Raw genomic sequence first — 22,418 nt, 5'->3', positions numbered from 1 at the left:
TTTCAACACTGAGGACAAAGAAGTTTCTTGTCTTGTAGAAGGAACTCCACACACAAAGTGTTGCTTAGTCAGGAAAACAACCTAATCTCTTTCCCAGAGATGTATCAATTTATTTATGTATTTATTTGACAGAGACAATGTACAATTTTTAACATTTATGACATGTCATAAGATGCATTGCACCCAGATTTAGCTATGAGATAATTGGCAGTCCCTGGGCAGGTGTATAGAAAGGAAGAAAATAAATAAACCAGGGGCAGCCGGTTAACAGTGTTCACTTGCTCGCCGAACCCCCAGTCTGTTATTAATGAATTGTGCTTCCCTTCTTCTGGGTGACATGTGTTTCATTTCCCCCTCTCACGTGACACTGGCACATCAACAATGCCGTTCATCCCATCTGTTTAATGAGCTGAAGCCAGGCTGTGCACACTCCCCAAATCCGGCGTGCACATGCGCAGTAGCAGCCAGCTGCCGGATGGAGCGCAGCCGTTTAGCGAACACGGTGATCAGACAATCAGCGCGCATGTGCCAAGATAACAAATGCTATAAATATGAGCAACACGACTTTGTCTCTTCTCAGTCTTGCATAGTGTGTTACTTTGCGAAAAGAGAAAACGTTTAAGCTGTTTAAATATTAAATTCACAAGTCTAATTATCTTTATCTAACTTCTTCTAACTTTAACGTTATTTGTCTTATTTGTTCAACATTGTTCTTTTCACAGTTTTAATCTGCCTTTATTTTTCACCGTCTGACCCTTTTTCTCCCGAGGCTGCTGTGTTTGGCTAATTTTATTATTATAATATTATTTTAGATTATTATTTTGTAATCTTGTTAATAGCCGAGTCAGGCATTTCTTTTTCTAGGTGTTTTAAATTACTATTTTTTACTGTTTGTCTGTAGCTGATCGGTCTACTTCATTGTTAATTAGTGTTTTTTTGTTGTTTGTTTTTCCTTTGGCCTTAATTGTGACTTATTTTTTTCCTGCTCTTGGTCTTTGAACTTTGGATTGATTTAGATTCAGGGACAACTTCAATTTAAATAAACCCACACTTCAATTTGAGTACATTCGGTGGGTTTTAGTTTTTTCTTCTTTTTTTTGCTATATTGCCAGGTTTTAATATTCTAAGTTAATCAAAAAAAGAAGACATGAATACAGTAGAATCTTTGCTTACTAATAATTGCTACAATGGAGGAAGTGCAGAAACTGCAGATCAAAAGGTTGGGACCAAGCAGACCTCCATTAAATTAGTACAGGTGAATAGTGACAGAGGACAGGCGTATACTATAACCTTTAACGAGTCGTGGTGTAAGCTTAGGTCATGGGGTTATGCAAGAAAACAACAATGCACTATTTTGCTTTCCTTGCCTCCTTTTTGCTAAGGCTCGGGGTGACACTGATGCAGCACTGTCAAGAACCAGAGTTACAGACCTGCAACATCTCTCCTCTAAATCAAAAAAACATGAGAACTCAAGAGTTCAGAAGACATGTGAAATACATCTAGGTATGTTAAGGAGAGTGAATATCGCTGTCCAGCTTAGCACTGCTTACCGAAATGCCATAAAGAAGAACAATGAAGAAGTGTCTAAAAACCGACACATTGACCTTACGAGGTCATGATGAATCATCAACATCTTCCAATCCTGGTGTGATTCTCGGGCTGCTAGATTTAGCTTGATCAGGCAATGGAAACACACTTGAGGAAGGCCACAGTCTTTAAAGGCACCTGTGACAGGATGGACCGAGGTTTGAGACTCAGAGACAGTTTTAAAGTTCAAAAATAAAGTTTTAATAAACAAAAATACAAAATAAATAGGCACAAGGGCCAAACAAAAAGGTTTCAAACACAAAATACAACCACAAAACAAAAACTTACAAAATAAAGCTTCCAGGCTGGGCGTTGCCTTCACTGGAACAGAAAACACAGCACAAACAAAACACTCTTCTTCTCCTTCCAGAACTCTCCTTCAACTCTCTCCCAGCCAGGGCCTCTCCCCTGGCTTTTATCCCCTGTGGCTGGAGCCCAATTATTCAATAATTACTGATTAGTCAATTAGGGCTCCAGCCACATTCTCACATGTTTTCCTGGCAGGGAGGAATTTTAACCCCCTCCCTGCCAGTCCCAACCATGATCATAAAGACGGGGCAGTACCCCGTCACATATCCCCCCCCTTGTGCCAAGCACAACATGGCCTAAATGGCCACCTCCCCCCTCAGTCTCAGTCCCGGAAGAGGGGGAAGCACAGTGTCCATGGGGGTGGCCATGGTGGGACGTTCGGCACCACCCAATTCTTCGTGGCCAGCAGCTCCCTCTTCCGGGGCTCCGGCCACACACCATCTTGCCGCGAAAGTGCCGCTGGGGGAGCTGGTCTCCTGACCTCCCTCCCCCTCTTCATGGCCAGCAACTCCCCTCCGTGGGGCTCCGGCCATAGTGTAGCGACCCCAGGCGAAGCAGGATCCCCGAAGACCCCAAGCGACGGCAGCAGCAGCGGACCCTCGGGAGGCGACGGCAGCAGCAGCGGACCCTCGGGAGGCGACGGCAGCAGCAACGGACCCTCGGGAGGCGACGGCAGCAGCAGCAGACCCTCGGGAGGCGACGGCAGCAGCAGCGGACCCTCGGGAGGCGGAGACGGGAACGGCGGCCCGGCTCCCTCTGGTGGCGGAGGCGGGAACGGCGGCCCGGCTCCCTCTGGTGGCGGAGGCGGGAACGGCGGCCCGGCTCCCTCTGGTGGCGGAGGCGGGAACGGCGGCCCGGCTCCCTCTGGTGGCGGAGGCGGGAACGGCGGCCCGTCTCCCTCTGCTGGCGGAGGCGGGAACGGCGGCCCGGCTCCCTCTGCTGGCGGAGGCGGGAACGGCGGCCCGGCTCCCTCTGCTGGCGGAGGCGGGAACGGCGGCCCGGCTCCCTCTGCTGGCGGAGACGAGAGCGGCAACTCGTCTTCCTCTGCTGGCGGAGGCGGGAACGGCGGCTCGTCTCCCTCTGCTGGCGGAGGCGGGAACGGCGGCTCGTCTCCCTCTGCTGGCGGAGGCGGGAACGGCGGCTCGTCTCCCTCTGCTGGCGGAGGCGGGAACGGCGGCTCGTCTCCCTCTGCTGGCGGAGGCGGGAACGGCGGCTCGTCTCCCTCTGCTGGCGGAGGCGGGAACGGCGGCTCGTCTCCCTCTGCTGGCGGAGGCGGGAACGGCGGCTCGTCTCCCTCTGCTGGCGGAAGCGGGAACGGCGGCCCCTCTCCCTCTAGTGGCGGAGGCGGAAACAGCAACTCGTCTCCCTCTGCTGGCGGAGGCGGGAACAGCAGCTCGTCTCCCTCTGCTGGCGGAGGCGGGAACAACAGCTCGTCTCCCTCTGCTGGCGGAGGCGGGAACGGCAGCTCGTCTCCCTCTGCTGGCGGAGGCGGGAACGGCAGCTCGTCTCCCTCTACAGGTCCCTTCAGCCCTAGGCCTGTGGGCTTCCCCTTCTCGGGCCGTGGACGCACCGACTCCTCCCTCTCGGGCCGTGGACGCACCGACTCCTCCCTCTCGGGCCGTGGACGCACCGACTCCTCCCGCTCGGGCTCCTCCCTCTCGGGCTGTGGACGTTCGGGCTCCTCCCTCTCGGGCTGTGGACGTTCGGGCTCCTCCCTCTCGGGCTGTGGACGTTCGGGCTCCTCCCTCTCGGGCTGTGGACGTTCGGGCTCCTCCCTCTCGGGCTGTGGACATTCGGGCTCCCCCTCTCTGGGCGAAGGCAGCGGCTCCCCCTCTCTGGGCGACGGCAGCGGCCCCCATTCTGGCTCTCGGGACGGCAGCTCCTCCCCTTCTGGCTCTCGGGACGGCGGCTCCTCCCCTTCTGGCTCTCGGGACGGCGGCTCACCCCTCTCTGGCTCTCGGGACGGCAGCTCCTCCCCTTCTGGCTCTCGGGACGGCAGCTCCTCTCCTTCTGGCTCTCGGGACGGCAGCTCCTCCCCTTCTGGCTCTCGGGACGGCGGCTCACCCCTCTCTGGCTCTCGGGACGACGGCTCCATCCCTTCTGGCTCTCGGGACAGCGGCTCCATCCCTTCTGGCTCTCGGGACAGCGGCTCCTCCCCTTCTGGCTCTCGGGACAGCGGCTCCTCCCCTTCTGGCTCTCGGGACAGCGGCTCCTCCCCTTCTGGCTCTCGGGACAGCGGCTCACCCCTCTCTGGCTCTCGGGACAAAGGCTCACCCCTCTCTGGCTCTCGGGACGACAGCTCCACCTTCTTTATTGGAATGATTGGGGCGTCTCCCATATCTACCGCCAGGTAATTAATGACCATCAGGGCCAGCTCTGCGAAGGACGCCGGGTGATGCTGTTCCTCCCACTTTTCCCACCTCCCCCCATCTCGACGCCACAGCGTGTTGACAACTATGGGGAGGTCGTGGGAGAGGTCTGCCTCAGGGTGCATCAACCAGTCCCATATTTCCTGGGATGGTGGTGAAGGCGGTGATGTAGGAAGTGGTGGGGTGGCTGCCGAGGACGGGGTTTGCAGCTGCTCCTGGTCCCGATTGTGGGGGCATCCTGCCCAGTTGTGGCCATCCACCTCACAGTACCCACACCAGTCAGCTGGTAGCCCATCTGGACAGGACCTCCACTGATGATCCTCCTTCCCGCACCAGGAGCACCAGGGGAAAAGACTGGCTGGGTCCTCCAGCTGGGGTGGCTGTTGTTGCAGCAGCCTACATTTCTTCGGCTGCTGCTTCTCCTGCCTTTGCCGCTGTCTGCTCTTCTTCCCCATTTATCAAAAAAAAATAAATAAATAACTCCCAAAATTCAAGAAAGAAAAAAAAAAATTACTGCTCTGAGCCTCCAGGTGGCGCTATCCCACTTCTGACACCAAATGTGACAGGATGGACCGAGGTTTGAGACTCAGAGACAGTTTTAAAGTTCAAAAATAAAGTTTTAATAAACAAAAATACAAAATAAATAGGCACAAGGGCCAAACAAAAAGGTTTCAAACACAAAATACAACCACAAAACAAAAACTTACAAAATAAAGCTTCCAGGCTGGGCGTTGCCTTCACTGGAACAGAAAACACAGCACAAACAAAACACTCTTCTTCTCCTTCCAGAACTCTCCTTCAACTCTCTCCCAGCCAGGGCCTCTCCCCTGGCTTTTATCCCCTGTGGCTGGAGCCCAATTATTCAATAATTACTGATTAGTCAATTAGGGCTCCAGCCACATTCTCACATGTTTTCCTGGCAGGGAGGAATTTTAACCCCCTCCCTGCCAGTCCCAACCATGATCATAAAGACGGGGCAGTACCCCGTCACAGCACCTCTAAGACAGTTCAAAATTAACTTCTAGGCTGCATGTTAGAGGTTTCAGGGAAACTATTGTGAAGAACTGAAACAGACTGATTATGTCGCTATTCAAGTTGATGTCACTGGTGTCATTATAAATATTTCCCAAAGGGTACTAGTTTTTAGGTACATTGTTCCCAAAACTGGACATGTTGCTTGAGTGATTTTTTAGGTTTACTGAGTTGCAAAGTGGAAATGCTGAAGCTATTTCCACTGCCATTATGCAACAGCTAGATGCCATATTCACAGAAGAAAGTGAAAAGGCTAAAATAACTGCACAGTGCTACGATGGAGCTAGCATAATGCGTGGTGAGACTGGTGGAGTCCAGAAGTTTGTAAGGGATTAATATTCAAATGCACATGTTGTCCATTCCTATGCCCATCAACTCAATCTAATAATGGGACAAGCAGCGAGTCAGTTTCAGAGGCTGGGATCTTTTTCCAGACCCTCTCTGGTTTTTCAACTTTTTTTCTCTCGCTTTCCAAAGAAAACTGCTGTTTTGGATGAAGTTGTAAAGAAAAGATTATCAATTGCTCCTCAAACAAGGTGGAAGTTTCGTAGTGCAGCAGTGATGACAGTGTTTGAACAGCGCAATCACCTGTGAGGGTTTTCAAACATAGTGATTAAGGAGACTTTGACATGTCACAGTTAGAGAAGCTAATGGTTTTTGCCATAGCCTCATGAACAGAGAGTTTCTGTACTTCCTGCACTTGTTCCAAAAGATAATGATGAAGGTGGATATTTTGTGTGGGAAACTCCAGGCAAGGAATATTACATCTGTTGAAGCAAATGAAGCGGTAACTCAGTTTGTTCAAAGCATTCAGGACATCCGAGCATCTATTAGAGCACTGGAATCCAGCCTCCCTGAGAACCTGCCACCAATGCTAACAAGACCAAGGGGCCCGAATACCACAGAAGATTATGATACAGCTGCCTTGCAAATTTGTGACATCATCATCATCTCTCATGCAAAGGAACGGTTGCCTTCAGAAAGCACCTTGTCTCTGCAAAATTGCTGCAGAGTGACCGTTTTGATGAATATCTGGTAGTTTTCCCAGACGGTGTACTAGAGAAAACAGTTCAAGCATATCCAATGCTTAGTAAGACTTCCTTATGCATTGACTTACAAACAGTGTATGAAATGGAAGATTTTAAAAATGCTGAAAATGCATTAAGTTGCTTGAACTGATGATATATAACAAGTTGGAAAGAACATTTCCAGAGATTACAAAACTACTGAAGATAGTTATTACCACTCTGATGCCTACAGCAAAGGCAGAAAGGTGTTTCTCAACACTGAAGCGGATAAAAACCTTCTTGAGAAACAGTATGAAAACCAAACGATTAAATTCTTTAGCCATGTTATCAACTGAAAAAGACATGATGGCTGACGTTCCTGACTTTAATAATAAAGTAATCAAAAAATTTGCCACGATGAGACATTGCAGAGCAAACTTTTTGTATCGCTCCCAACATGGTTTTAGGAAAGGGAGATCGTGTCTAACTAACCTGCTTGACTTTTATTTAAGGATGCAACATTGAAAATGGATAACTGCAAAGCATACAACATGGTTTATTTAGATCTCCAGAAACCTTTTGACAAAGTCCCGCATAAAAGATTAATTCTCAAACTGAACACAGTAGGGATTCAAGGAAATGCATGCACATGGATTAGGGAGTGGTTAACATGTAGAAAACAGAAAGTACTGATTAGAGGAGAAACCTCAAAATGGAGTGAGGTAACCAGTGGTGTACCACAGGGATCAGTATTAGGTCCTCTGCTATTCCTAATCTACATTAATGATTTAGATTCTGGTATAGTAAGCAAACTTTGCAGACGACACAAAAATAGGTGGAGGGGCAAACACTGTTGCAGCAGCAAAGGTCATTCAAAATGATCTAGACAGCATTCAGAACTGGGCAGACACATGGCAAATGACATGTAGTAGAGATCTGATTCAAACATTCAAAATCCTAAAAGGTATAGACAATGTCGACCCAGGGGACTTTTTTGACCTGAAAAAAGAAACAAGGACCAGGGGTCACAAATGGAGATTAGATAAAGGGGCATTCAGAACAGAAAATAGGAGGCACTTTTTTACACAGAGAATTGTGAGGGTCTGGAACCAACTCCCCAGTAATGTTTTTGAAGCTGACACCCTGGGATCCTTCAAGAAGCTGCTTGATGAGATTCTGGGATCAATAAGATACTAACAACCAAACGAGCAAGATGGGCTGAATGGCCTCCTCTCATTTGTAAACTTTCTTATGTTCTTAAGAAACAGATGCATAGGACAGTGCTGCTACCACTGAGTCTGGCCCCCTGGACACCCCCCCCCCCATCTCCATCCTCTCACCTGCGTCTGAGGTGTGAACATCCAAACATTTTGGCCACCAGCCACCACTGAGTTAAACAAACACAAAAACGGAAAAAGAAAATAATGCAAATAAAGTAACATTTACAGAAGGGAGCAATTTGCAATTGACATATGCCACACTGAAGTGCCAATCCAATAAAATAGTATATTTACAATTAGTGAGCACAGATTATTTTTTTTTGTTTTCATCATAATTTTAGTTTATAAGTAAAATCTTTACATTCATGAGTACCTTTAATACTGTCTGCTAAAGAATTCCAAGAAGTTACACCTTTAAGTGAAAATGCAGTTTATGCAAATTGTGTTCATTGTCTTGCCATCATGCAGTTACCTTTAACAGCAGCCCTGGCAATTCTGTTACAATAATCGGAATGAAGTTTTATCAATTCCATTAATGGTGGAGGGGCAAGATCATATATATATATATATATATATATATATATATATATATATATATATATATATATATATATCAGGGTTCTCCCCAGGCCTTTTCAGCTGCCCCGGCTGTCACGGCCCGGCTGAAAAAAACCGATCCGTCCGTCTTGCAGATGCTACTGTGCCTTTAACAATAGTAGTGGTGGGAGTCGATTCCCAGAAGAGGAGTTGATTCTTTCCATGGGGGGGGGGGGGCAATATGTAACATTGCTTCCCTTATTACTGCTAGTACGTAGTATTAATAATGATACCTTTATATTTGCCAATTATGTAGCCCTCTACTGAATCTATAAAGAAGTCATTAAAAGTGATTGCCATGCCCTTCTATTCTTTACCAATGTACCCTGTATCTTTTAAACAAGCCCTTCCTTACACTTACAGTTTCTTGCATAAGTATTCACCCCCCCCCCCCCCCCCCCCCCCCCCCTTGGATTTTTCCAAATGTTGTAGTGCTAAAACCTGGAATTAAAATTGATTTAATTGGGATTTTTACTTGGTAGAAGCACCTTTGGCAGCAATTACAGCTGTGAGTCTTTTTGGGTAAGTCTCTACCAGCTTTGCAAATCTGGATCCTGCAATTTTTGCCCATTCTACTTGGCAAAATTGCTCAAGCTGTCAAGTTGGATGGGGACCGTTGGTAAACAGCAATTTTCAAGTCTTGCCACAGATTCTCAATCGGATTGAGGTCTGGGCTTTGACTGGACTATTCTAAGATATTCAGGTTCTTGTTTTTAAACCACTCCAGTGTAGCTTTGGCTGTGTGTTTAGGGTCATTGTCCTGCTGGAAGGTGAACCTCCGCCCCAGTCCCAGGTCTCTTGCAGACTGAAACAGGCTTTCCTCTAGAATTTCCCTGTATTTGGCTCTATCCATCTTGCTCTCAATCCTGACCAGTTTCCCGGTCCCTGACGATGAAAAGCATCCCCATAACATGATGCTGCAACCACCATGCTTCACCGTGGGGATGGTGTTCTCAGGGTGATGAACAGTGTAGGCTGTGTTTTGCGCTAAGGCCAAAAAGTTCAATTTTGGTCTCATCAGACCAGAGAACCTTTTTCCACATGTTTTCTGTGTCTCCCACATGCCTTTTGGCAAAATCCAAATGGGATTTGATATGGGTTTTTTCAGCAATGGCTTTCTTCTCGCCACTCTTCCATAAAGCCCAGCTTTGTGGAGCGTCCAGGTTATAGTTGTCCCATGGACGGTTTCTCCCATCTCCGCTGTGGATTGCTCCAGCTCCTTCAGAGTTACCATTGGCCTCTTGGTTGCTTCTCTGACTAATGCCCTCCTTACCTGGTCACTGAGTTTTGGTGGACGGTCTTCTCTAGGCAGAGTCGCGGTTGTGCCATATTCTTTCAATTTTTTAATAATGGATTTAACGGTGCTCTGGGGGATGTTCAAAGTTTGGGATATTTTTTTATAACCCAACCTTGATTGGTGCCAAACTCTGGGGCCTTCCAGAAACAGGTGTATTTAATCTGAGATCATGTGACACTTTAATTGCACACAGGTGGACTCCATTCAACTAATTATGTGACTTCTGAAGACAATTGGTTGCACCAGAGCTTATTTAGGGGTGTCACAGCAAAGGGGGTGAATACTTATGCAATCAAGACTTTTCAGTTTTTTATTTGTAAATAATTTAGAAAAATATGTAGATTTTTTTCCCCACTTTGACATTATGGACTATTTTGTGTAGATCAGTGACAAAAAATCCTAATTAAATCCATTTTAATTCCAGGTTGTAACACTACAAAATGTGGAAAAGTCCAAGGGGGTGAATACTTATGCAAGGCACTGCATCTTTTCCTTCTGCTTAGACAATCTAAATGATTCCAAATGAATGTGCTGTTCCTCTTTGCCTCTTTTGTTATGTTAATAAAGATGTTTGCTTTTGCTTTTCGTGGCTCACTTGCTACTTAATTCCTTAATACTTTGAACATTTTAATATCAGTGTCACTTCCAGTTTTTGAAGAGATCTTTAATGCTAAATCCCTTCATTAATTTCCATACTGATTCATTAAGCCATGGTATAGCAGCGTTATCACTAGATTTCTTTCTGAACATCTTGGAATACTTATCTATATTATTTTGGCATATGACCTAAAGTTATCACAGCAGTTTTCCAAGTTGTCACATTTTATGAGTTCTTCCCAATCTATTTGTTACGTACATTCTCAAAGTTAATAAGATCCTTTTTAGGAAGTGCTACGGCATGTTATGATCTGAGAGCCCAGTCACCAAATTGTATGACTTTGTAACACATTCGGGTTTGTTAAATATCAGATCTATTTGAGTTTTAGACGTTTTTGTAATTCTAGTCAGTCCTTTTACCATTTGACACATAGGTCCTATCTATTCACTATTTCTTTCAGGTTCTTTTTGTTAGCTTTATCTAGCCAATTAATATTAAAATCACTTGAGATCGCACTCTTTAATAATGTGTCTTAAGTGGTCAGAGGAAGCACTATTTGCAGAGGGCGGTCTGTTAAACCAATACTTGTAAAGACATCTGAGGAGATAGTGTTATATTTATCCCTGTATATTCAAGATCATTGCTACCCTTAAACCCTATCTGATTACATGTAATACTCCCAATGACATAAATTAATACTCCCCCACCTCTCCCATGTTTTCCTTATAACTGGCAAAGTAAATACACCTAGAGACAGTTTCTGTGTAGTTTTTGTCTGTCTCTGTTAGACATAAAAAAGTTTGTCTCCACTTGATCACACTTCGGAGATAGACTTCTAATGTTTAAATGTCCACCAAATATTCCTTTCGGTTTTACTTTTGGATCCCATAGTACTTTGGCATTACTTACCGTCTGAAAAAATAAGAATTTATGTTGTTTTACTACTGCCTGATTTCTACATTCCCCTTAAAACCTTTCCCCTGTGTTTGAGATCTCCATTACAGTCTTATTACTTGTTTGAAATTGTCACAGGATGGCCGTCAAGAAAAACTAGCAGAGTGACAATTTTACTCCTCCGTGGAGATAGTTCCAGGTTTATTATTTAAAAAAAAATGATAACAAAACAAAACTCAAATTTACACAAACATGCGATAAGGGAAATGTTAACTAAATTAAAAAAACAGCAAGAGGTTTTCCGACTATCTCGTTCTTTAGGCCCTCGTCTGGCTTCCGGATCCTTTTCCTCATGCCAGGTTTTCCGGCTCTGTAAAGAAAAGATTTCACCTCTGCTGGTATTATGATTAATTCCCCCTTTTATGCGAGTTCTTCCCATGAACCAACCCCGAGTGTTGCAACCAGAGCCCTTTTATGTGACTTGGAACACCCCCCAATGAGCGGAACACCAATCAGCGATTGATATTTAAATTGCCTGCTGATTCTGGAGTTTTCCAGCACATTCTCATAATCCTTCCCCCAACAAAGATGGTAACCGCTCTTTTGGGACTTCCACCCAAAAGCCGGAACTTCCGCGTCACGCCCTCTCTGTTGAAAGCCTCAAGGTTGGCTCACAGCCCCCCGGTAGTTGGGAGGTCGAATTTTAGCATATGATCGCTTTACCTCGTCACAGAAATCCACCTTTATGTTTGATGTCAGTGATATTATTCAGTCTTTTAAAGCCTCTATAACTATTCCCATATGTAACTCTGTTGTAATCAGTAATAAGTGGCTTTTCAAGTGTATCATTTGTTTGCCGACAAGAGAAACTATATGAGTCCACAGTGAAATGAGACTGAGTTAAGTTTAATTTAGCACCTGTTTGTATTGAATTCTCCAGCAGCTCTCCTTTTTCCATACTCAAATCCCGTATTGTACTTCGCTGTTCCACTTTCCTTCCCGCCGACAATTCCAAGGTCAAGTCCATTCCCTTCAGTATCTCCCTATTCATCCCTTTCTTTCTCATAGCAAAAATTGAGAAAGAAAGAATAAAAGTCACAGCTCCATCAATTAACTGCATATTGTGCCTATCCGCTGGGATAGTGTCAGAGTCAACTGGCCTGGGGTTAAGCTGAACGTCTCCGATAGGAATCCACAAAGCCTCCATTTCCCAGTACTTCAACCAGCCTTTCTCCTTCCAACTCTGGACGAGTTTGTTAATACAAAAATCGGCAGCATTGGTGTACACCAAAATGTCCCTGTAGCAGGGCAGCGCCCTGCCTGTAAATAATATTGTTGTGTGGTGATTTGGTGGTGGTTGGCAGGGATGGGATTAATTTCCTGTCCCTGCCAAAATACATGTGAGAATGTGGCTGGAGCTAATTGAATTATTGATAATAAGGCTCCAGCCACATGCTATAAAAAAGGGGAAAAATCCTTTGTTTGAGAGAGGTGTTGGGTGAGTGTTTGTTTGTGCTCTCTGTAGATTTTTGAAAAAGGTGTAGTGAAGGCTAATGCCCAGCCTACATTTTTGTGTTTTGTTTAAACCTTTTGTTTTGGCCCTTGCGCCAGTTATTTTGTGATTTGTTTTATTGTGAAAGTTCTGTTTTGTTTAACTGTTTTGTTTTTGCTCTGTGAGCAGTGTTTTGTGCAACTTTTTTGATTTCTTTTTGTTTATTAAACTGCACAGAAGCGCGTTAACTGCAGTTCCTTGTCTCTGAGTCTCTCTGCCTGCCGAATAACATCTGGGCCCACAACGCTACCCTGTCACATATGGTGTCAGAAGTGGGATAGCGCCCCCTAGAGACTCGGAGCGGGACTGTAGTTTAAAAAAAAAAAAAAAAAAAAAAAATGGGAAGGAAAAGCTGCAAAAAACAGCAGAAGCGGCAGCAACCGCAACCGCAGCAGAGAAAGAGATGGTGGTCCCGGGCGCCCACTCAGTTTGGACCCCCAAACTGGGCAGCTGAGCAGGAACAGTGGAGGGCTGAAGGGGCCCCCATGTGCGAGGCCTGTGGCGAGTTTGGGCATGACCGGGAGGACTGCCCCTACGGTGATCCCCAGTACGAGGAGGCCTGGAACCAGGGCCTGGTTGGGGATGCCGCCGAATGGTTCTGGGCAGTCGACCATACCCAGGTGTCCTCAATGTCCAGGAGTGAGGAGCCCGAATGCCCACCGCTCAAGCCTGCACCAGCCGAGGAAGAGTGCCTGCTGATACCATCACCAGAGGAGATCAGCTGGGAGGCCATCCTCCGCACTGTAGAGGCGTCCTGCTGGTGTCCCCTCTGTGGAGAGCGGGGGCATTCTCTACTCAACTGCCCCCTCCCACCAGAAGAATGCCTGCTGCCTTTGCATCCACCACTGCCACCAGCAGAGGGAGAGAGCCTGCTGGCCCCGCCTCCGCCAGCAGAGGGAGGATGCCTGCTGGTCCCACTGCTGCAGCCAGAAGGGGAGGAGCCCCTGCCGCCTTCGCAGCCAGAAGGGGAGGAGCCCCTGCCGCCTTCGCAGCCAGAAGGGGAGGAGCCCCTGCCGCCTTCGCAGCCAGAAGGGGAGGAGCCACTGCCGCCTTCGCAGCCAGAAGGGGAGGAGCCCCTGCCGCCTTCGCAGCCAGAAGGGGAGGAGCCCCTGCCACCTTTGCCATCAAGAGGAGAGGAGCAGGAGCTACCTCTACCTCCACAAACATCACCATTGGGAGAAGTGGAGCTCCTGCTGCCACCTTCATTGCCGGTGGCTCCCCTACCGCCATCGCCTGGGGATGCCAGTTCGCCATCGCCTGGGCCTGCCTGCTGCTCTGCTTCGCCTGGGGTTGCTTGTGTCTCCCTTGCTTCTCCTAGGGTTGCTGCTGGTCCTGTGTCGCCTCCCGAGGGTCCGCTGCTGCCGCCGTCGCCTCCCGAGGGTCCGCTGCTGCCGCCGTCGCCTCCCGAGGGTCCGCTGCTGCCGCCGTCGCCTCCCGAGGGTCCGCTGCTGCCGCCGTCGCCTCCCGAGGGTCCGCTGCCGCCGTTGCCTGTGGTCACTACAGGCTTAGCTTTGCTTGGGGTCGCTGCCAGCCCTTCATGGCAGCAGGAAATACTGTGGCCGGAGCCGCACAAAGGGGAGCTACCGGCTACGAAGAAGGGGGGGGAGATGAGGAGACCACCTCCACCACAGCCCCGACCACCACCCCTGTGCCATAGCCCGGCGCCTGGGGGTTGGTTCCCTCAACCTGGGCTCCCAGACACCCAGGCTGCATGTCTGGACCTCTGGTCGCTGGGCCTGACTCCCAGGTCGCAGCACCACCAGGCACAGGAGGTCGCCTGGTCTCCTGCTTCGCTCCCCCTGGTTGCCCAGACGTCGCTCCACAGTCGCCTGGGCTCGCACCTCTGCCTGGGGCTGCAGCCGACTGCTCGCCTGCCTGCGCTCCTGACGCCCCATCCACTATGCCTGGGTCCCCTGTCGCCGGGTCTCGGTCCCGCCAGCAAGGCGCCGGACTATGGACTAACCCTCCCTCAAGGGTGGGAGAGGAAGGACAATAGGGGACTTGAGGGAGGGTGGATGGCTTTCAAAGGGGGGGGGGGGGGGGGAGGTGGCCGTGGGGCCATGTGTGCTGCGCACAAGGGGGGGGAAATGTAGCAGGGCAGCGCCCTGCCTGTAAATAATATTGTTGTGTGGTGATTTGGTGGTGGTTGGCAGGGATGGGGTTAATTTCCTGTCCCTGCCAAAATACATGTGAGAATGTGGCTGGAGCTAATTGAATTATTGATAATTAGGCTCCAGCCACATGCTATAAAAAAGGGGAAAAATCCTTTGTTTGAGAGAGGTGTTGGGTGAGTGTTTGTTTGTGCTCTCTGTAGATTTTTGAAAAAGGTGTAGTGAAGGCTAATGCCCAGCCTACATTTTTGTGTTTTGTTTAAACCTTTTGTTTTGGCCCTTGCGCCAGTTATTTTGTGATTTGTTTTATTGTGAAAGTTCTGTTTTGTTTAACTGTTTTGTTTTTGCTCTGTGAGCAGTGTTTTGTGCAACTTTTTTGATTTCTTTTTGTTTATTAAACTGCGCAGAAGCGCGTTAACTGCAGTTCCTTGTCTCTGAGTCTCTCTGCCTGCCGAATAACATCTGGGCCCACGACGCTACCCTGTCACAGTCCCCAACAAGGGAGAACATAAGTTTGCAGCCGGAAATGTCTGACACCTCTAGTGTGATTAGATAGATCTCCATTACAGATAATACAAACACAGCTGTTACATAAATTAATATAGTTAACCATTTCAGTATAAGCTGGAGCACATATTTGCTTGAGGGAGAAAGAAATAACTTAAGTTTGAGTTGAGAGTTAAAGTTGAGGAATTGAGACTGAAATCCTAGTTTTTTTAGGAACGGAGCAGCACCTACCACACTGCGCCATCTGTCAGCCATTATCCCCTAGAAAGACCCAATGATCTTCAGTGAGAATGCAGCAGTGGCTCTACATTGTCAATGAAATGGCAATACCAAGGGGCAACATCACCACAATAGCAGCTACAGTGCTATGAGCCATTGATAGAATGGTGCCATGGTATCACTGTGATATCATTCTTTTATGCCATACCCAGACCTGCTAACCTCTACGCATTTTGTGTATCCACTACGCAATTTGAGTTGGTAATATGCGGGTACGCTTTTATCAGAGATGATACGCAATAATACGTAGTCCATATTTCGCTCATCGTCTATGATGTTGCCTGTAGTTAGAGAAAGTGTTGCATCTAAAGTCAGGGCCGGTTTTAGGGCAAAGCAAATAAGATAGATTAACCAATCAGGTTTTGAGTTTAGTTAAGTGATAGAATAACCAATCAGCTTTTGAGAACCAAAAAAAAAAAAAAAGGTTATTGTGGGTTGACTGACAGAAATTCCTACCACCCAGTTTCTTTGTATAATCACTGCCATTCTACTGTAGCCTATCAGGCTTTGTTGAGCTGACTCGCTTGTGTTCCAACTGCCAGTTTTGGACACACTGGAGGGAGTGTGAAGTACTGGGACTTGTGAGAAAATTATTTCAAACTGGCTACAGTACCTTTGTTTTTTAATTAATGCAATAGTTATGCATTCATTTTTGTTTTTCACAAACGCTGGTTACCAAACAGGCATGTCAGTAAAATTCGATTTTATAAAAATGAGCACAGCATTAACATTGTTAATGTGGTTAAGGTACGAAAGGCTTCTGTTTACTTTGCAAGTAGCGTACAATTACATTGTAGATAAATGCCATTTCATTGTGCTTAAACAAGTCATAAATGGCTGGTTTGTGATTTTATATTGAAGTTCAGTAAGATCATTAATGTAGCATTATGGATTTTGTTAACGGTAAAATATTTTTTAGTGTAATCCTGTTTAACTGTATAGCTAAATATTTATGAAAAAAAAAACGGCCATACAAGTAAGCGTGTTAAAGTGGGACTTAATACTACTACTACTAATAATAATAACGTAATATCAGAACTACCAATATATGCTTACTGATATTAACTTTTTATGAAACGCTTACTACAAACTAATGGGTCCAGTCTTTTTTGTTTTTTTTTATTCTCTTTTAATCGCTGAAATCCATTTTACCCTCCTGTCTGGATCAGCAGGAATCCTGAAGGAAATGTTATATTTCTGTCCAGAACAAAAGAATCGGGCATTACTGTAATGTTACCGCGCTAGGCGTTTTGGTCATCTTCTACAGTAATGCTGACTGTGAAAGAATGTTCAGCTTGGTGACCAAAAACAAAACCCAACACAGAGCCAGTCTGAGCACAGACATGCTAACTTCCCTGGTAACACACAAAGTCATGATGTCAGCGAAGCAGCAAGTGTGTCACACACAAACCTTTAGTGACACCTTGCTCAGGAAAGCCAAGTCAACCACCTATGAAGCTAAACATTCAAGATCTGAAAGTACAGTTTGACCTGCTGGATTCCTTTCTGTTCCAAACAACTCACTTTGTGGACAGCTATTACATTTGGTGCTGAGTCAAGTTTTTTTTCACTTTTTTTAAAGTGCTTTGTTTCTCTGTTTTAGAAGCTTATACATTTCAATATGTTATGTTTTGACAGTAAATAAAATACAAACATGCTACAAAAATGGCTATTTTCTGTACTTGAAATAATTTTCAGTTGGTATAAATTAAAAAGGTATCATCTATACTAAGTAAACAAAATTAAATTTAAACTGAAACAATCATAGCTAATCTCATTTTTTTTTTACTGAAAAATTCATACTCAAAACTCACCAGAGTAGTATTTAGCTGTTTTATACCCTAAAACAATTCTGGGGGGAAGCCCCCCGGACCCCCCCGAGATGTCCACGTGAAAGAGTGCTACTCAAAAAAAAATGTCAAGGTTGGCAGGTCTGCATACCCCATAAAACCAGATATAATTTCCAGTATAATTGTCCACATTTCCCCTGCATTTGCTTGGGTACGGATTCAGTATAGTCATTCCTGTTTTTGTTTTGTCTAAAAGATTCTTCCCTTCTTCCCTGTCTAGCGTTCAGTTAGTTATTTCTTTTTTGGGGATTTCAATTTGTTTGCCTGTCTTTGCTAGCCCTTGTCTGTGCTCTGTGTGGTTCCTCACTTTCACCATCTTCTTGCAGGGATCTGGGTTTAATCTGTGCTGATATGCTGGAAGGCCTCTTCTCCTGTATACACAAATGCTGTTCTGCACTGAGAAGGATGTTATCCTGCCTCAGTGTTCACTCCAACAAACCAGATGAGGACGATTTCCTTTCCTAGCCTAAAGGATTCCCTATCCAATATGAAGAAAGCAAGACATGAGCATGGCCAAGGATCCAGGCCATATAAATCTCTCTGTGGCCAGAATAAGGAAGTAGGGAAACCCTCTGCTGGATAACATGGAAAGAAGTTTGAATGCAATATAAGATGCACGTGTTTGCAGGTTTGTACACTCTGTTACTTTTAAAAGGAGATTATCAGAGGAGGTATAGTAACTGGTAAATGCGAGATTGCATGATTGCATTTAATTGCACTGAGAGTGACCGTCTGACTGCTGGAATAAACACAATCGCACATTGCTGGAGGAACCGATGCGCTCAAGAGATAACATAGGCTAAGCATAAAGGAACAAAGGGCCACACCAAGATAACACCATCTTAGGCAGTGTGAGCCAGAACCAGTTTTACTTACGACATGTACACAAGACCCTCCACAGGGTGCCTGGGGTGATTGAACCCACAAAGAGAAGGAAGGAGAGGGGCTGAGGTCAGGGGCTGCTTAATCAAGGTGCGCTCAGCTGAGCTCACTTTCTTTTTCATTCAGACTAGTATTGGAGACTTGTTGATTTGAGGAGTCCTGGAGGATCAAACCTACAGTATTGCATTATATTCTTTTGTTCTGTTATGTTTTGTTTTGAACTTTAGTTTTGCTCTGTGCAGTTCGCATATGAAAGTGTGATCTGTACTGTTTTGCTTTGAGCGTTCGTTCTGTTTCCGGAATCTGCTTGCTCTTAATAGGAAAATGATTCCCTGCCTAAATTGAATAAACCAAACTATCTGAAGAAAAGGACTCTCTGCATTTCTTTGCATCTAGTTCACATCAAGAAACAACTACTCACTACTACTTTAGAAACTTCTTCAACCTCTGCCTGACATTTTCTACCACCACCTTGTGCCCCCAACCCCCTCACCTCTGCCAGTAGGAGGCAAGGTTTCCCACCTGTTCATCAAAGCAAAAATACCACCATATAAATCATTTGGAGTTACTACCAATATTCATGGCATTTAGACACTTTGCCCCAGTTTTAAAACGAAAGGAGTGCTAGTTTTTCCCAACAACACCACGGCCAGAAAGTACATCAACCACCAAGGGGGCACAAGGTCTTAGAAGCGTTGCCTTCTATCCATGAAGATCTGGAACTGGTGCAAGACATGGGACATCACAATCCAGGTAACCTGCCTGCCCGGACTCAACAACAGCATTGTGGATAGACTCAGCAGAGATGTTCGTAACAAGTGAGTTTAGCCAAGAAGTGGTTCTGTGGGTATTAAACAACTTAGCAAACCAAAAGGTAGACCTTGTTTGCCACAGTAGAGAACACCCAGCTGCCACTAGTTTGCTTCCATTTTCAACAGGGAGCAGCCATGGCAAAAGATAGCCTGTCCATTTCATGGTCAACCAGCCTAATTTATGCATACCTGCCCCTACCACTAATCCCATCAGTACTCAGGAAGCTAAGGATCGACAGAGCCAGTCTAATCCTAATAGCCCCATGATGCCCCAAGAGGTTCTGGTTCTCAGAGATCTTTGAGATGACCAAAGCCGAGCCCCTTCACCTACCAGTGAGCTGAGCTCTGGTCAGGGTGGCAGAAATCCCTTACCAGCTTGGTGTGAGCTGAGCTCTGTTCAGGGTGACAGAAATATCCCTTACCAGCTTGGTGTGAGCTGAGCTCTGTTCAGGGTGACAGAAATATCCCTTACCAGCTTGGTGTGAGCTGAGCTCTGGTCAGGGTGGCAGAAATCCCTTACCAGCTTGGTGTGAGCTGAGCTCTGGTCAGGGTGACAGAAATCCCTTACCAGCTTGGTGTGAGCTGAGCTCTGGTCAGTGTGGCAGAAATCCCTTACCAGCTTGGTGTGAGCTGAGCTCTGGTCAGGGTGGCAGAAATCCCTTACCAGCTTGGTGTGAGCTGAGCTCTGGTCAGTGTGGCAGAAATCCCTTACTGGCTTGGTGGCCAAGTAGTCACCACCAACTTTAGTCTGGTTTCCAAGTCCACTTTTTTGACTGACCAAAAAAAAAAAAAAGAATAAAGATCAATGCACCAAATGCCTGTAGATTTTAACTAAATAATTACTTATAAATCGAAAGAGCAAAACATTACCTTAAACTCACGAAAGTGCAATTTTTATTTGTCTTTTTTATTATTATTAATATTACTTACAAAATATCTAGAGTTTATTATATTTAAGACTGTATGAACTAGCAAGGAGAAATTGCGATTGAAGTTTTTTTAAACAACCACCCGGCTCTCTAGTCTCTCTTTAGTGTTTTTTGTGTTACTGTAAAATGTGAACAATATGTGGTCGGTTGTCTGCAGTTGTAATATTTATATTGGTACAATGAAAAGATAACAGCAAAAAAAAGGGAATTATTTGTGTATTTCGACCCTGACTTACAAAGAAGGGAAACTCAACAAATAATAAACACACACTTAAAACAAACGAGATAAAGATGTCTTAACATTTTTTTAAGAATATGCGGTGGATGCATAGGTTAGATTTGGCAAGAACTACTGCAAAAATGCATTGTATTAACTAATAGAGCCACATGCTAGAGGCAGATGCTGAGTCTAGCGATCGGTAGCACTGAGAGTTCATTAGAAGATGCAAATTAAAAGAGCTATTTTATGGCCAGACTGAGATCGCAATCTACATCAAGATGCCAGGGTTGGAGATCAGACTCAATACACAACATCCAACACGAGCGTCGCTTGTCCAAATAACAAATAACTGCTCATATTAAATATGAAAAACTAGACTAAACTAGACCCCCCACCTCGACAAATGCAAGATATGTCTGAAGATCCCCTAAAGAATATAAAACTACTTGCAGCTTTTAACTAGGGACTCACCCTGGCATATCTAGTGTCTAAAGAGAACAATGTAGCTATATTTAGAATAAAATATAAAATACACAGCAAAAGTCATATACTTCTAAAAAATACTGCCACTGAGCTATTTTGATCTGGGAGACGAGGCGGGGTCAAAAGTCATGTACTGGAAGCCAAGCCCCAAAACGCAGATTAGCCACTCAGAACACGGAGCGGGAAACTCGGATGCTTTCTTTGTTTGAAATTCTATAAAGGCTAGGACCCTAGAATCAAACACTGCTCAGTTTTTGCTCAGAAACTTGCCGCATCTGAGCTCTGTGCCCTGCTCCTCTGAATTTAACTAAGTATAACCTTTTCTGTCTCGATTCGGGAAGAGCTAGGTTATCCCAGATGTGGTGTGAGTGGTGCATGTGTTGGTAATCGTCAGTATTTCATTGGTAAATTGTTGTCTAATACCTTGTTTTATTGTAATGTTGTTTTTGTGAGTATTGACTGTGCAATTGTTAATGTTCTTATTATTGCTGATATTCTGCATTATTGCTTGTTTTTGTTGATTTTCTGAACATAATGCATAATGCATTCCATCGTTTTAAATAGATTCCTAGTAAATAATTTGCCAGTGAAACAACCTTGATTTATGAACCTTAAATTAAATAGCGTGGTCTATTTTAATTTGTTGTAACATGTAAATCTGCTGTTGTTTTCAGAAAGTGATATTGTGAACGGGTTTATATGTTATAATTAGGGCTTCTGATTTTCAGTTTTAACCGATAAAACACCCCCGATACAAAAAAAATGAAATTGGTGGATAGCCAATAAACACCGGAAAACACAGGAAAAACTGTGGAAATGGTTAATCTATTCACATTGACTTTACACTTTTCACATTAAAAAATAAAACCTACTACAAAAATAATAATAAATACATTTCCCAGTGCTGCTGGGCAATGTCCCACCTTCCTGACAAGCATCTATAATTGATTAGTTCTGAATACTTTAAACCCACCCCAACTACTGATAGCACATTCCTACATTTCTATTGGAGACTCCTCTTGCGAGATTTAAAACGAGATTACAATCAGGATGGAGTCTTGTTAATGAGATTTAAAGCTGTATTACAGTTAAGATACGGAGAATTTAAAACAGAATTGTAGCGAAATGTACAAAAATGCCTACACACAAAAACCCCAGAAAAATGTGCCCGTGACCACAGGGATTTCGTTGTGGAAGACAGCAAAGGAAAGAAGGTATAACTTAAGTGCGCAAGTACTGTCGAGTTACTTCTATACATATTTTGACAGAAAAAAAAACGCTCAATCATTTTGGAAAGTAACCAAAAACACTAATTTCTAATATAGATATGAAATGGGCTTTTTCAAAGAATACTAAAGATTTAACCCTTTGCGGTCCTATGTTGGACCAGGTCCGACACAAAAATGTTTCCTTTGCGGCCCCATGTCGGACCCTGTCCAACATCATCAAAAAGACGTAAAGCACAGGTCGAGAAAACCATTCAATGGCCGTGTCAGACCGATAGGCGCCGAGAGAAGCCAAAAAAAAAAAAAGGGGGCGGATCTGAGCAATACACATAGCCCCAGCACCACAGAGTTAACACGGCCATAAACAAACAAGATAGCTGCTTGTCGTATGCAGACAGGCTAAAAAAATTGAATCTATTCAGTCTTGAACAAAGAAGACTGCGCCATTTTCACGGAACCTCCAAGCGTTAGGGAGCAGCGCACGCCGTTTTCACGGGACCTCCAAGCGTTAGGGAGCAGCGGACACCGTTTTCACGGGACCTCCAAGCGTTAGGGAGCAGCGCACGCTGTTTTCACGGGACCTCCAAGTGTTAGGGAGCAGCGCACGCCGTTTTCACTGGACCTCCAAGTGTTAGGGAGCAGCGCACGCCGTTTTCA

The 22,418-nt window shown here is 45.3% G+C and overlaps 1 protein-coding gene across 1 annotated transcript in view; it reads right to left on the bottom strand.

The window, feature by feature from the left end:
• The window catches only part of LOC117408797 (1-phosphatidylinositol 4,5-bisphosphate phosphodiesterase delta-4), an 88,937-nt gene that overhangs the window by 11,248 nt on the left and 55,271 nt on the right, over nucleotides 1-22,418 (bottom strand). The window lies entirely within an intron of this gene.

The sequence above is a fragment of the Acipenser ruthenus genome, chromosome 10 (assembly GCF_902713425.1).
Source record: "Acipenser ruthenus chromosome 10, fAciRut3.2 maternal haplotype, whole genome shotgun sequence".
NCBI lineage: Eukaryota > Metazoa > Chordata > Actinopteri > Acipenseriformes > Acipenseridae > Acipenser > Acipenser ruthenus.
Note: the sequence above shows the minus strand (reverse complement) of the source record. Positions and strands in the feature narration are given on the sequence as shown.